Raw genomic sequence first — 16,099 nt, 5'->3', positions numbered from 1 at the left:
TTTTCTTTCCACATCATCGTTTGATTCCCTTCCCTCCTTCCTTTTTAAATGCAATTCCTGGGAGGAAAAAAATAAATCAGAGTTAAGATAATCTGGCTATTTTTCTTCTTTCGATTTTTGGACCACACTCAGCAGGACTCAGGGCTTACTCTTGGCAGTGCTGGGAGACTATATAGGATGCTGGGAATAGAACTCATGTCAGCTGCGTGCAAGCAAGCACCCTATTCATTGTACTATCACTTGGATCCCAACATGAGCTTCTTTATTTTTAATAGAAATTTACTTTACTCAATAGAAATGCCTTTTATTTTGACAAGATGCTTTGTACTTCCAAATGTACAGCTTTTATGTGTATTATTCCACTTGAGCTTTTTAAAACTCCATTAAATAAAACAAAATACTTTATTAGTTTATGACTTGTAAATTGGACTTGCTATTCAATACCCCTTATGAACAAGCAAAAGAATTTCATTGTCCTATTCCTTTTTTCCAAAAGTAAGGGAAATACCTGTCCCAAAATGTCTTTATGTCCAGGGCAGAGTGATATTTCAGTGGGTTGGACACTTGCCTTGATATGGCTGACAATGGTTCAATTCTGGCACCCAGTATGTTTCTCTGAGTCCACAAGACTGAATGCAGAGGCAAGAGTAAAATCCAAGCACCACAAGGTGTGGCCCCAAATAAAACAAAATGAAGGCTTTAAGTGCATAGATTGTTGTTCTCTCCTTGGGCTGATAACATCATGAAAACATACCAGAGAGCAGCACCTCCTGCCTGAGCCTGGCAAGAGGGCAAGGACCTGGATGGCTGTGAAATCTGTCCTTTTCAGCAGCTTCTTCACTTGACTGGGATGTCCTTTATTTAATTTTTACTATAGAGCCTAGAAGACAGCTCATACAAAATGATGTCAATCATGAGGTGGGAGGAAACGAGAGAAACACTGTCGAGGAGATCAGGGATCAGATGAGACAGGTAACTCAGACACCTAGGATTGGCATATGGGTGAGCTGCTTGGAGCCATACTTGGTAGTATAAATCGTCACTACTGCCTTGGCTGCAGGTAAGAAGCAGTCTTGAGAAACTTGTCTAGGTTCAAAACATGCTCATGGTTATGGCTGAAGGAAAGAGCTATCTCCACTCTCATCCCTTAGGCAACAGCTCCTAATTGTAGTTACATACTCTGGAGCCTGCCTAGAGGAGACTTTTAGATAGTTGGCTCTAAAAGCCAGAGTATTATTGTTTTCATATACCTCCTTCCACTTCACTTAGGAACCTTATTGTTCATTCATCTGATTCACTTAATATTTATTCAGTCACTAGTATGTATCAGAAATGTGCGGGGACTTGGGATAGATATTGAACAGAGAATGATTTCTGAGTTGGAGGAGCTAACATTCCAAAAGGTAAGGAAGGCACAGGGTACATGTGAGAAATATATAGCGTGCATGGTGTCTTGGAAATAAAAAGGGACAAGTGAAGTTCATAATAGGAAGATAAGAAGAGCAAAGGTAGAGATTTTAAAGGCCTCCTGTAGCAAGGTAATTTTGAGCAAAAAATGGACGAAGAAATATAAGGCACGCTGGACTCTGGCAGAAAGTTCCAGACAGAACCATTTGAATCAGCATCCTATTTTCCTTTCCCTTTATATAAAGAGCCTTGATATAAAATCTATGATGAAAGCACCACTATACAGGCATTTCAGGAACACGTGGCTCCTGGTAGAGGCTTAACAGAAAACTTCAAAAAGGCCTGCATGAACACGCATGTATACGTACTTCCACCGGGGAAGATTTTAAGTCACCACAATAAGATCAATGACCTTGGAGTTGCCACTGAGCTTAATATATAGATTCTCAAACTCCTATAAGGAAAAAGGACTAGGGTGATCCCTAAATTTTCAGGATACTCATCCCCCAGTTCTTCTTTTTCTGAGATGGAACCTCTATTCTCTTCTTCACATCCAATACCAAAATTCAAGTTTGGAGCATTTCATTTCCTTCCTTCTCTATAGGAAACTCTCTAAGAATAGTTTAATCAGAGAATTAAAAAGCCAGGGAGGATGAGGTGAAGCAAGAAGTCAAGAGACAAAAGTCCAGATTATGGGAGACAAAAGCCTGGGTCCTCAAAGTACAACTCAGTTGGGTGAAATACAAATAAACAAGAGTTTATCTGGGTCTGAAATCGGTGAACATTCACACCAGACAGCAACTAAGAGAAACAGTCAAAAACATAGCACAGGAGGGAAGAAGCTGGCTTTTGCACACAGCTGGCCTGGATTTTATCCTTGGGAGACATGTGACCCCCCAAGTCCTCTCAGGAGTGATTCCCTCAGTACAGAACCATGAGTAAACCCCGAGCACAGTTGAATGTTCCCTCTCCCTTGCCCCACCAAAAAAAAACAAACAAAAAAAAAAACACCACAACTAGGTAAATTCTAGGACTGGAGAGAAAGCTCAAAGGACTGAGCACATGATTTGCCTAGGTTCCTAGTACCACATGGTCCCTATACAACCCTAAGTAGCCCCCCAATTACCACTATGGCATTTTAAATGCAAAATAAAATAAAGGAGAACAAAATACACTCTTCTTGAAAGTAAGTGCACTTTTTACTTGAGGAACTGACACGAATGTATTCTAAACACAAATCTAAGTACAGCTGTCACCCCTGAGTTGCTTCAAAAAAAAAAAAAAAAAAGAAAAAAAGAACCTTCTCAAAGGCTTTAGAGTGAAGGTAGGAAAGGTAATCCTGCATTTAAAACTAGATATGCTATTTGTTTCAATCACAGCCTTTCAGAGGAACAAAGGCAGATATGTGAAGCCACCTGCTTCTCTTGGGTTCTTCAACAAAATCAATCAGGACAAAGGCTGAGATTACAGGTCCCATGAAAGCTGAGAAGAGGATTTTGAGTTGCCTCTTGCTTTCAACTGAAGAAGTTCTGAGTAAGAAGAAAGGTGTCAAATGAGGAAGTTCAGACATGCAGGCAGCTCTGGTTGACCATTAAATGGCAGGTGAGCATGCAGGAATTGTCATAGTTTTAAACAAACTGTCTCCATCTATTTATTGGAATATTTCCTTTGATATTCATTTAACTTCGTATCTACTAGCCATTCTGGATTAAGTCTATCTGGGATGCTATTGTAAGATACAGCTATTAAAAATTCTTCAGTGTTTGTCTCTGAAATTTTTTTCAGTTTGGTTCAAACAATGCTACCCAACCAGCAGTTGGGCTATTTATTCTGTACATTTGCTTTGGGAGAAACTTGGGACACATAAGTGTTTTGGGGACTTTTCCACACAGTTACTCCTTTTCTTTTCTGGAGACATTTTCTACCTATTTACCTCATTGAATTTTTCTGAACACCATATTTTAACACACTTAGAACTTGAGTTCAAATAAATTTTGATAACTGTTATCATTGCTGTCATAAAGGGTGTTGACTATTTTTGCCTTGTGAGGCATGCCCATTTACTAAACTGTAAACAAGGTTACATAAGAACAGTGGTTGTTATGTAGCCCAAACCTCCATGGCAATTGTGATTGTCGAAAGATGACATGGGGCTACTGAGAACAATCATGATTGCCTGTTCCCAGGCCTGAGTGGAATAATCACAGTCTCTGAGGGTCCATATTTCATAAAGAAAGAAGTAGAAGAAAAAGAGAGAAGAAGAGGAGAAGGATAAAGACAATGAGAAGAAGAGAAGAAACTGCCAGACTGAATTTTCTAGTATAAATAATAAGATTTGAATACTAATGTATAGAATGTTTTGTTTTTATGCACAACTCCAAATCCTCTTGCTTCTCAGTCATCTCGAGCTGCTGTAACCAGTTCTGAGCAGGTTTTAGATCTCATGTAGGCTCAGCCTTACCCGTAGCATCTCTTCACAGACTTCTAATCCACCATCCTACACCTGCCTGGTTCCGACAAGAATAATACCTCGTGGAAAAGAATGACCCATGCAGCAAGCCAAGAGATTGGTGCGTCTTCCCGTCATCCCTTCCAGACTGAAGAGTCTCTATCTTCTGAAACAGTCAGCCAATCACCCCAGCCATGGCCAGCCTATCTCTGGCATCTTGGGGGGTGTTATGAGGTGTTTTTAAGACTCACCCCTTTAAGAACTGGGGACACTATTACTTGCCTTAAAGATCTATTGGAAACAACTCAACTAACAACTGGCTAACTACTGTGAACCAAACTTGCCAACACTTAGCAAATACATTTTTATTTTTAGTTGGAGATGCCACATTCCAAATAGGTCGTTTTTACTTTATGGATTGTTATTTCAAATATCACGCTCAGTCACACCTTTTCCTTTTCTTGTCTAAGATTTGTGTTTCATCTTTCCCCCAATTTTTTCTCACTTTTAATTCACATATAACTGTAAAAGATTAAGTTTCATAGTACTTCACATTCTTTTAAGAGTGAAAGAGCAGAAAAAGAAAGAGACCTTGAACACAGAGTCTGGAATTGGTTCCAGGTCTGACTTTGGGCAAAAGCCTCCTGCTCTTGGTTCAACCTCCCCAGTGTAAAAGGTTACTCACTGATAACGGGTTTTTGTTTGTTAGTTTTGATTTTTGGGCCACACCCCGTGACACTCAGGGATTACTCCTGGCTCTGCACTCAGAAATTGCTCCTTGGTTGGGGGATCATATGGTACTCCAGAGATCAAGCCGAGGTCCATCCTGGGCCAGCCCTGTGCAAGGCAAATGCGCTATCACTCTGGCCCCTAACTGAGTAACTTCTAACGTTTCTTTTTGTCACAACTTACAATGTCTGCAGTGATGGTACAGGTTGGGTAGGTGTCTCTGTCAACCAATATAAACTTTGGTTCCTCTATGTACTTCCTCATCCCCACCTGTTCACAACCTTATTTCTGGAAGGACCACCAGCAATTCGAAGAGCATCCAGAAGAATGAAAGCAAAACTGTGAAGCAACCATAGACTCAGCCTGTTCTCAGAGAAGATATAAACCAAATCATGAAAAATCGTGGGTACACACTGGCTTCACTACTGAAAGCTAGCTGGCAATCTCAGGAGGAGAGGGAGGGCCAAGCCTGCCCTGGCAAAGCCACCTCTGCTGCACTCATCATTCATAATCATGCCCTTCTTCACCATTCCTTTATCATTCTCTGCAGAGATGCCAACCTGATCAAATTCCAGGTTGGCTGATATTCAGGTTTACATCACAAGAACATTTTTTTGAAGTGAGTGCAGGTACCTCCCTGCCGTCTCGTGTTCCCAGGAGACCTGGCTGCCAAAACCACACTCCACAAAAGCCACAGTATCATTAAAGGCACTTTGAATTTCTGGACTGTGCTGCCACATTTGCAGCCGTGCAACAACTTTATTTGTTTGGAATGAATTGAATTAAATTAAACCCCCATAGAAACACACCCATTTAGATGCTAATGGTAGCTGAAGTCACTTATGTTCAGAAATAAATGAAATAATAATATGGCCAGCTAGCATAAGAGCTTATTAAACTTTTGCCAATGACTAAATGACCTCATTAGATAAAATAGTTTTCACATATCTGCTTGTCCTTGTAGATTTTTCTCCTGTCTTCTCTTCCTTTTTCTTTTATTTTCTCTTAAAATTTCTGCACTCAGAATGATTCACGTGCTTTTTTTTTGGGGGGGGGGGGAGGGCCCACACCCGGTGGCGCTCAGGAGTTACTCCTGGCTATCTGCTCAGATATAGCTCCTGGCAGGCACGGGGGACCATATGGGACGCCGGGATTCGAACCAAACAACTTAGGTCCTGGATCGTCTGCTTGCAAGGCAAACACCGTTGTGCTATCTCTCCAGCCCCACATGCATTTATTTTTGTGATGAAATTTATATAGGATTATGACTGACTCTGCTCTGCCCACAGACCTTGTAGGCCATCTCTGAGTATGTAGCCTGAATCCTTGTGTCCCCAAATGCCTTTTAATTAAGAACCTCCTGGGAGTCCTTTTCTCTTGACCTCAGTTCCCACCATGGCTCTCTCAGAGCCTCTGTTGAATAGCAAACAAAGCAGCATCTGTCTCCAAGAGGTCCCTATTAAAGGCATCTGCTCTGGGGAAGAAAACAAGAATCCTGATCATTTTGTCTGACTCTCCCTTCCTTCTAGATGAGTTCTTCTAACTTAGATGGCAGAAGCAAGAAACGTTTCCATATTCTCCAGGCAGTAGGGACAACTTGGGAGTCATAAACCATTTCCTGGTGTAGCCTACACAAAGAATAAGGAAGGCAGAGAAAAAGTGAGATCAAGGATGCTGATGAGAGATGTAATCTCTGAAATCATGAGACTTAGAAAATTTTCCTCCAAATAAACTTGAAAATAGATGAGGGACCAGAGAAATAGTACAAGGCTTAAAGCACTTATTTTATACAAGGTCAACTGAGGTTCAGTCCTATGCACCACCAGGAGTGGTAAGTAAGCCTTGAGTTCCACTAGTTGTTCCTTCTCCTGCAAATATAAGGGGGAAATTATCAATAATGAAGTCATATACATCTGGCTCTATTTTTTATTACTATTATCTTTTTGGGTTGTTTGTTTGTTTGTTTGTGGCCACATTTTTCCATGCATAGAGCTTACTCCTGCCTTTGTACTTAGGGATCACTCCTGAAAGAGTTCAAAGGGCCATATGCTCTGCTGGGGATTGAACTGGGTAGGCTGTATGCCTGACAAGTTCCTTCCTTATCCATGTACAATTTTTTTTGGCCCCATCTAGAGATGTTTCTAATTTCACCAATTAGGTATTGCTCCTTAAACATTTTTTTTTTTTTGGTTTTTGGGTCACACCTGGCAGTGCTCAGGGGTTATTCCTGGCTCCAGGCTCAGAAATTGCTCCTGGCAGGCACAGGGGACCATATGGGGCGCCGGGATTCGAACCAATGACCTCCTGCATGAAAGGCAAACGCCTTACCTCCATGCTATCTCTCTGGCCCCTTGCTCCTTAAACATTATTCAACCTTGTTTAACCTTAGCTTCCTTAACAGAAAAATAAGTAGAGAAAGACCTTGATAAGCTGTTAAGAAGAATAAAGGAGAAATGACAATAAAGAGTCTATCATATCAAGATGAAGAAGGTCCATCCCTATGACTCCCACTATTAAGAATTTCCATTTATTGTCCCAACATAATTTGAATTTATTATTACAATCTATAATAATTATTATCATCATAAGCAGGTGCCTTGGCTGCATTCCAGGTGGAATTTCAGATGGGAGAGTCTCTCTGTGAGCTAGGTGGATACAGTCAGAGCTCAGGAAGGGGAAGGGTGTATTTGTAAAATGGAATGATTTTGCATCATTTTTATTAGGAATAATGAGAAAATTAAGAACAGAACCAAGCGCCTTGTGCTTGCACACTATATGGGGTCTGAGCAGGTGGAAAAAGCACAAATCTTTAAGTATATAAACAAGATCAGTTTTATGTTTTCACTCAGTAGGAGACTAGAAACCTAGACTGAAGTAAGGAGCTAATAGGCAGCAAGACCAGAAAGGAAGCTTCTGTAATGGAGAGATAATGAGGCTCTTACGAAAGATGAGACAGCGGCAATAAGACTTGGGATTGGATTCAGAGGTTACTCTACTCTGTGATAGAAATGAAGGATTTGAAGATGCTAGAAAACAACCAAGGATGAGTTCCAGACATCTGGAACATCTAAGGACAGATCATTAATGACTGAGAGAAAAAGCAAGGGGAACAGATCATGATGGGAAGCTGGATCAACCTGGCTTTAAGTGACTGTGGGGCATGTGGATGAGATTTTTCACATTGTGTTAAAAATATGCATCAGGCACGAGATGGAGACAAATTAAAGAATCATTAACTTGTGGAATGCAATTGATACCAGGCCATGACAATGGATAAAAATCACAAAGGTCAAAAACTGTACATAAGAAAGAAACCAACAACTAAGTCAGTCCTTTTCAAGGAGATGGATTCTGGTTTAAATCTGTTGTCTAAGTGCATATCCATAGCAGCTTGTCTAATCTCAAATATGTCTCAATGCATCCCAGTATGAAGAATAAATTACATGGTCTTTCTACTAAGACAAATACAAATCTGGGCTTTTTTCGAGGGCTGATTTGGAGCTTTTGGCTTCAGCCATGTCCACCAAATAAAGCTGATATCTTCTAAAGCCTGACTGCTTGTTAGCTTTATACCCGCCGCATTCACCCCAGCACCGCTGGCTGAATAGCGTATTCACCCCAGCACCGCTGGCTGAATAGCGTGACAGACGTGTGCTCCAAGCTGGAGGAGAAAGATCTCATCCTCCATCCCTCCATCAGTCAGCCCCATCAAGGGCTGATTTGCAACACTCTACCAAAAGCAAATGTAGGCTCACTACTACAAGATGCCATAAGCCACCAAGAGAATAGAATCTAGATCTGGATCTGGGAGCAGGGATCTCCAGAGATAAGATAATGCACAGAGAAAACTGAGATGGTCAAGGTCACTGCCAACCTGCTCAATTAATCCTGTAGTCTTGTCTAGAGTCTGAGCTAGTGCTGTGAGCTACAAAACTTTCTTATGGGCCAGGGAAGTGGCTCAGTTCTTGGCACCATTTGGTCTCCAGATCACTCCTAGGAGTGGCCTGTGAGGCAGGAGTCACTCCTGAACCGTTCTATTTTTTTTTTCTTTCATCCCCTCCCCCACCCAGTACTGCTCCTAGAGCAGTTCTAACAGTTCCCAAAAACAAAGGTATTTTCTTATTAAAAAAGTTATGTTATGGGCCTGAGTGATAGTACAGTGGTAGGGCATTTGCCTCGTATGCAGCCAACCTGGAACAGACCCCAATTTGATTCCCGGCATCCCATATGGTCCCTGGAGCCTGCCAGGGGTGACTTCTAAGTGCAGAGCCAGGAGTAACCCCTGAGCAGCACCAAGAAAAAAAAAACAACTCTGTGGATCATCATACAAAGAGCAAAAATTATGGGGAAAATATTGAGTTAGGAAGAAGAAATGAAAAAGGAGGGACTGTCCGGAGAGATGGTAAAAAGAGAGACTAAGGTGCTTGCCTTGCAGAAGACCAATCTCAGTCTGATCTACTTTTGATGTTGCATTCACCTCTGCACATAAAACTAGGAGTAAGTCCTAAGCACCATAAGATAATCAAAAATATTTTTCTTTTTTGGACTTCTGGGCCACACCCAGTGATGCTCAGGGATTACTCCTAGCTATGCACTCAGAAATCCTCCTGAGCTGGTGCGGTGGTGTTAAAGGTAAGGTGTCGTCTGCCTTGCCAGCGCTAGCCTAGGACGGACTGTGCTTCTATCCCCCGGTGTCCTATATGGTTCCCCAAGCCAGGAGTGACTTCTGAGCCCATAGCCAGGAGTAACCCCTGAGCGTCACCGGGTGTGGCCCAAAAACAGAAAGAAAAATAAAAAGAAATCCTTCTGGCTTGGGGGACTACATGTGACTCCGGGAACAAACCATGGTCCATCCTGGGTCAGCCACGTGCAAGGCAAACGCCCTTCCACTGCGCCATCACTCCAGCCCCACCAAAAATATTTTTTAAGAAAAATGAAATGTAAACATAGAACCAAATAAATACATGTAGGTGTTTAAATCATGATTGAGGTGCATTTCCTTTGTTTTTAGTTAGAAATTTCTAATGTATGGATTTACAATATATTCATAATTAAATGATGTTGAAACATAGGACCAATCATCTGAAGGAAAATAACTATATTTTTACCCATTACTTCCATCCCAAATGGATAAAGCATTAAATGAAAGAAATGAAAAATGACTAGAAGAAAGCATGTACACTTACCCCTCCTCAAATCCTCCTGGAATTTATGATGAGGTTAAAAAGGCCTTTTAACTATGACATGGTAACTATGAAAATCCCAGTTCCATGACAGAAGAATTGCTACATTTGTCTAAATAAAATAATAGGACATTATGCTAGGTAAAGGAACTAGAATATGATCAAAGTCAAATAGTAACATGGAAAACTATTTGCAGCATATAGGCTGACCAACCTGAGCTCTTGTGAATTAGAAAGCAAAAGAACAAAAAGCCATTTCTCCCTGTCCCCTTCCCTTTGTCATTAATGTTGCAGCCCAGGGGTTACATGCATGCTTGATGGGAGTGCACATTGTGGGTCACATCCCAGCTGTGGCACTCACACAGCCTCGTTAAAACAGTGGTTAGGGGCAGAAATACTGGCCACGGTGCTACTCATCTCTAGTTTCAGGTGCACTGGTGATCACACATTATGGTTGTAGGGACTCCACAATGACCTATCACACATTGTGTGGTGCTAAGAGTCTCAAATAACAGAGCTCCTTGGGCCGTGATCAACAAATGCAGGCAGCATCAAAACTCAAGCTCCCTAGGGCTGGAGCAATAACACTGCCGGTAGGGTGACTGACCTGGGTCCCCTGAGCTTACACGGAGTAATTATGTAATTATGGAGTGCAGAGCCTGGAGTAACCGATGAGCACTGGCTCAAAAACATAAAAAAGGGGGAGATTTATTCCCATAAAGTCATCCCCAAGCCTCAACAACACCGTTTTTTAACTGAATGAAAAGTAAAGCATAAAAAAGTCCAACACTCGATGACAGACTTTTAAGGCTATTATCCTATGTGTATACTTTCATTAACTCATATATTTCTAACAATATTAAACTGAACATTTTAGCAGTCAATTAGATCATATTAGGATACACAAGTTTTCACAAGCAGGTGACCAGTTAAATTCACAAATTGATCATGGACATTGAATATAAAGGAAGTTTAAGCTTGGAACTTATGATTTCAGAAAAAGGCAGTTGGCATGTAAGTCTCATCTCCCACTAATGGTTAGAATGGACACCATTTGCTCTTCCCCTCTGATGATTCTATCTGCATCCCATTGCAAACTGGGGGACAAGTAGACTGGCTTCTGCCATATCTCACATACCAACGCAAACTCTAGGTGGCCATCTCCATCAAAGAAACATTCCTTTGGGAAAGCTTTCCTATGCTAGCATAAGCCTCCTTTACTGAAGAAACCAACCCTTTATTCAGGATAGAAAACTGAAAGAAGAAAAATCAATATCAGATGAAAATACCAAAATACACAGACTTGTTGAACCCATTAGAAAACACATGCATGTGTACACACACACACACACACACACACACACACACCTCAATAATAAAATAAAATAAATTAAATTGAGGTAGGGGGCACAGCAATAGTACAGTGAGTAGGATACTAGCCTTGCACACAACCAAACCATGTTTAATCCCCTGGCACTACATTTGGTTCCAAGCCCACCAGGAATGCTTCCTGAACACTGAGTCAGGAGTAAACCTTGAGCACTGCTGGGGATAGCCCCCAAAATAGAAATTGGACTCATTGAGTAAATATAGATAAGTTATAAAACATAACATTGATAAAGGTGACACTTTTTTATATGTTATTCTTCTGTGTTCTTTAGAGTTCTCTTGAATTCTTTCTAATTGTTTGTCAAGACCAGAGAGAGCACAACAGATTAGAGTGCAGGTTTTGCATGAAGGTGGCCTGGATTTGATTCCTGACACCACATAGTTCCCCCAAAACCATCAGGAGCAATTGCCAATACCACCAAGTATTGCCAATACCTACACATGCCAATACACTTCTCCAATAAATAGATAACGGTTTGTCAAACTCTATTAGAGTTTATACCTCTCCTTATTATATTTTCTAGTAAAGATGTTATGTAGTTTCTGTCTAGTGGGGGAACATAGTTTAATATATTATACTTTGGGATCTTGTAAGAAGACCAAATTCACATAAGAAGATAAAATCAGGACATTTTCAGAAATTGTGTGATGCAGAAAATTACTCTTCATACTTTTTCTCATAATTAGCTAAACTGTAAGGGAATTTAAGAAAGAATAATGATTGGTTTCTGGAAAAGAACTCCATGGAACACAATAAAAAGAACATTTAAAGTTTAAATTAAGAATGCATAAATTCAAGCATTTTTGGAAAGCAAAATTAATCACAAATGAACCAAGCAGTAAGAGGACGCTATGAAAATCTTCAAGAACCAGAGACTCTTCTCTATGATTAGAACCCAGAAGCATTTCAAGACATACTTTTTAGTCAACAAGAAAAATAAGAAAGGGTAATTAGAACTTCAAGGAAAAAATAAGCAAAACCTATATTTAAAAAAATCACTTCAGATTTCAAATTAAAAAAGAGAAATGATCAATTATTACAATGAAAGAAATTCTCTATTTAATGTGAACTGCTTATGGCAATGGGCAAACTTTCCTTCTCCGCAGTTCAGGCTGATGGGTTCTACTAGGAATAATAGTTATGTAACTGTGTTGCCATAAATGCTATTTAATGCTTTCCAGGTTTTAGAATCAACCTACCAGGCCAAAAAAAAAAAAGCTCAGTTACAATTATATGAGAGACTATGTAAATCTTGATCATGTTAAAATAATATTACTTACCAAAACTATGAAGGAGGCAGGCAGTAAAAGACATTCAGGATGTTATAAATTTCTCATTTTACATAGTAGGGAATAAGTCTTAATTGTATCCAGTAATAATTGGCTCCAGTAATAAAAGTATATACGCATATATGTGTTATAGTTTTTAAATGATGAAGGTAGCAAATAGTAAAGGAATTAAAAGGTGGCATTCTGGGCCGGAGAGATAGCATGGAGGTGGGGCGTTTGCCTTACAAACAGAAAGATGGTGGTTCAAATCCCGGCATTCCATATGGTCCCCTGAGCCTGCCAGGAGCGATTTCTGAAGTAACCCCTGAGCGTTGCCCAGTGTGACCCAAAAACCAAAAAACCAATTAAAAAAAAAAGTGGCATTCCAAGAACCTTTTGTCTTCTTTCTTTTCTTTTAACTTTGCATTGTTTGTATCTTTAAATTTGTATTGAGGGCTGGAGTGATAGCCCAGCGGTAGGACATTTGCCTTGCATGCAGCTGACCCAGAAAGGACCTGGATTCAATCTGATCCCTGCCATCCTATATGTTCTCCTGAGCCTTCCAGGAGTGATTTTTTCTTTTTTTTCTTCTTCTTCTTCCTCCTCCTCCTCCTCCTCCTCCTCCTTCTTCTTCTTCTTCTTCTTCTTCTCCTCCTCCTCCTCCTCTTCTTCTTCTTCTTCTTTTCTTCTTCTTCCTTCTTCTTCCTTCTTCTTCTTCTTCTTTTCTTCTTCTTCTTCTTCTTCTTCTTCTTCTTCTTCTTCTTCTTCTTCTTCTTCTTCTTCTGTTCTTCTTCTTCTTCCTTCTTCTTCTTCTTCTTCTTCTTCTTCTTCTCTTTCTTCTTCTTCTTTTTCTTCTTCTTCTTCATCTTCTTCTTCTTCTCTTCCTCCTCCCCCTCCTCCTCCTCCTCCTCCTCTTCTTCTTCTTCTTCTTCTTCTTCTGTCACACCCGGAGGCGCTCAGGGGTTACTTCTGGCTCTGCACTCAGAAATTGCTCCTGGCAGGCTCGGGGGACCATATGGGATGTTGGGTATCAAACCCGGGTCTGTCCTATGTTGGCCACATGCAAGGTAAATGCCCTACCACAGTGCTATCTCTCTGGCCCCCAGGAGTGATTTCTGACTGCAGAGCCAAAAATAACTCCTGAGTGCCATCCGGTGTGCCCTCCCCCCAAAACCCAAAAATAAATAAATAAATAAATAAATAAATAAATAAATAAATAAATAAATAAATAAAGGGCTGTATTGCTTAAAACACAAAAAATAAATAGACTTGTTTTGAGATGGGAAGAAACAGGGTGAGGGAAGGAAGGAAAGAAGAAGAAAGGAAGCTAGGTAGGTAGGTAAACAGGGAGGGAGAAAGGAAGGAAGGAAAGAAAGAAGGAAAGAAGAAATGAAGTAAGGAAGAAAGAAGGTAGGAGGAAAGAAGGAAGGAAGAAGAAAGGTGGGAGGAAAGAGCTTGTGAGACAATGCACTGATTCCTGGCTTAATGACCTCAAGGCAGAGGCCAGTCAAACTAGAATTAATGGAGCTGTTATTCAAGCACAGATGATTTCAAATAGCTCTGTTCAGTTTCTGATCTGCCTTCATGTTATGTGGAAGTCTGCAGATGACTGAAGCACAAATCAGGAGCAGCAGATAAGAATGCCTGGCAATGACAGCTGCTTTATGCCCCTTGTGCCTTTGTGTCAATGATGGATAAACAACAAAATAGATGAACTGTGAGAAACTTGAACACAAGGTTGGCTATGATGCAGCCTCTTATGTTGCCATAGCTGCACAATCACCACTGCTTGCTCTTCCAATCCTCTCTCTAAAATCTGCTCACTTCACTTCTGCGTGCTTCTCTGAAATGTGTAGCATTCCACTGGGTGGTCTGCATAGGAGTTTTCAGTAATGTTCCCTAATTTCACTCTTACATACTACTTCTAGTCTTTTATTACTCTGGTAAGTATCCACTTACAGTCAGATTTATTAGTGGTGGCACCTCTACATGCCCACTTCTCTCACTCCAGAGTAGGAGACCATGTAATTTATCCTTCAAATGGGGCACACAGGACAATGAAGGTCGAAGCTATGAATAATTAACAATCATTAATTCATCAAAAAGCATTAACCAGAATTATCTGGGTCAACCAATATTCACCATCATTCTGCTTATAAATCACTAAAACTGCTTCCAGGGGGGCTAGTTCAGATGACAGAAAGGGAAATTGCTTTTAAAGCTCTCCAAGTTCTCCATTATCTGACTGGCAAACACAGAGAGGATAGATATGAGTGAAAAATCTGGGAAGACAAATACAGCCAAATTTAAATGGGTATTCAAACCGTTATAATGTACACCTTCTCTAATCCTACGTGTAGACAAGAGGATTTGCATTTGAATTCATCTTCTTTTCCAATCAGTGCAAGAAATCTTCCCTCCTCTAAGCACAAAGGCAGAAATATCTTTCACGGCTGTGCTCTGATTATCCTGATCCTGTGATGCCCTTTAAATTTTTTTGAATACTTCCAGATTTATATATAACAAGCCAGAACCAATATTTCCACTGGAAAAAAAACCTGATAGTTGCTCAATGTTTGCTAATTTTCTGGGTCAGGATTTTTGCAGGTGGCATGAATCATGGAGCTGAATGAGAAAAATAAAATAACACACAAGCTTTTTTTTTAATTTATAAAAAATGACCCACATGACCTAAACATGTAGGTGAGCTAAAGGCTTAACTTCGCTTTCTGACCCTCAGAGCTCTTAAAAAATCTGCTCTCTGTCAGCTTTCCAGGCACAAGAACTGAACCTATAACATGGTGATGGCACATTCCACTCTGTGCTGAACTTACACTGGTCCTGAAACAACTATACTGGAGCAGAGCTTGTGCTTTATGGGTCCAGTTGGAAACTCCTCAGTCCTCTATAAACTTCTTTCACTCTTACAGTGCGTCTAGTGAGGGCTCTGGGAAAGAAGTACAGAAACATCCTGATATGTGTGTATTTGTTTAGTTAGTTAGTGGAATACCAACATTTCTCAAGAACCAGAAGGTGTGAGTCAAAGATATTGTTTGAATGGCCCCTTATTGCCTAAACTTAAAAGTGTTGGTATTTCAAAATGAGACTCTTATTCTATTGCCCCTTCTTAATATGTTTCTTAAATAATAGAACCTAAAATTCTTACCTTCCATGGGAGTGTTTTAGCTTTGGATGCTTGAAGGATGCTGGAGGGTAAGTAGGAGAGTGATGTTTAAAACCCCAAACATAGGAGTCAGTGCTATAGTATAGCAGTAGGGTGTTTGCTTTGCACACAGCCAAACCAGGATAGACCTGGGTTCAATTCCTGGCAGCCTATATGGTCCTCCAAGCCTGTGAGGAGCAATTTCTGGGTGCAGAGCCAGGAGTAACCCCTGAGCACTGCTAGGTATGGCTCAAAATCCATAGATAGATAGATAGATAGATAGATAGATAGATAGATAGATAGATAGATAGATAGATAGATAGATAGATAAATAAAACCCCAAACATCTACTCACAGCTGCCCCCCACATCCAAAAGCTTTTGTGCAGCTTCACCGGTGCTTGAGTCTTCACTAAGAATCCTGTGACTCAACTAAGACACCGAGGCAAGTTGGTGGACGTTTGAGCCAAAGCTCCATTTGATAAAACAGAAAAATGACAAAACCCCAGAT

The sequence above is a fragment of the Suncus etruscus genome, chromosome 3 (assembly GCF_024139225.1).
Source record: "Suncus etruscus isolate mSunEtr1 chromosome 3, mSunEtr1.pri.cur, whole genome shotgun sequence".
Taxonomy (NCBI): domain Eukaryota; kingdom Metazoa; phylum Chordata; class Mammalia; order Eulipotyphla; family Soricidae; genus Suncus; species Suncus etruscus.
The sequence above is the reverse complement of the archived record's forward strand: the minus strand, read 5'-3'. Positions refer to the sequence as shown.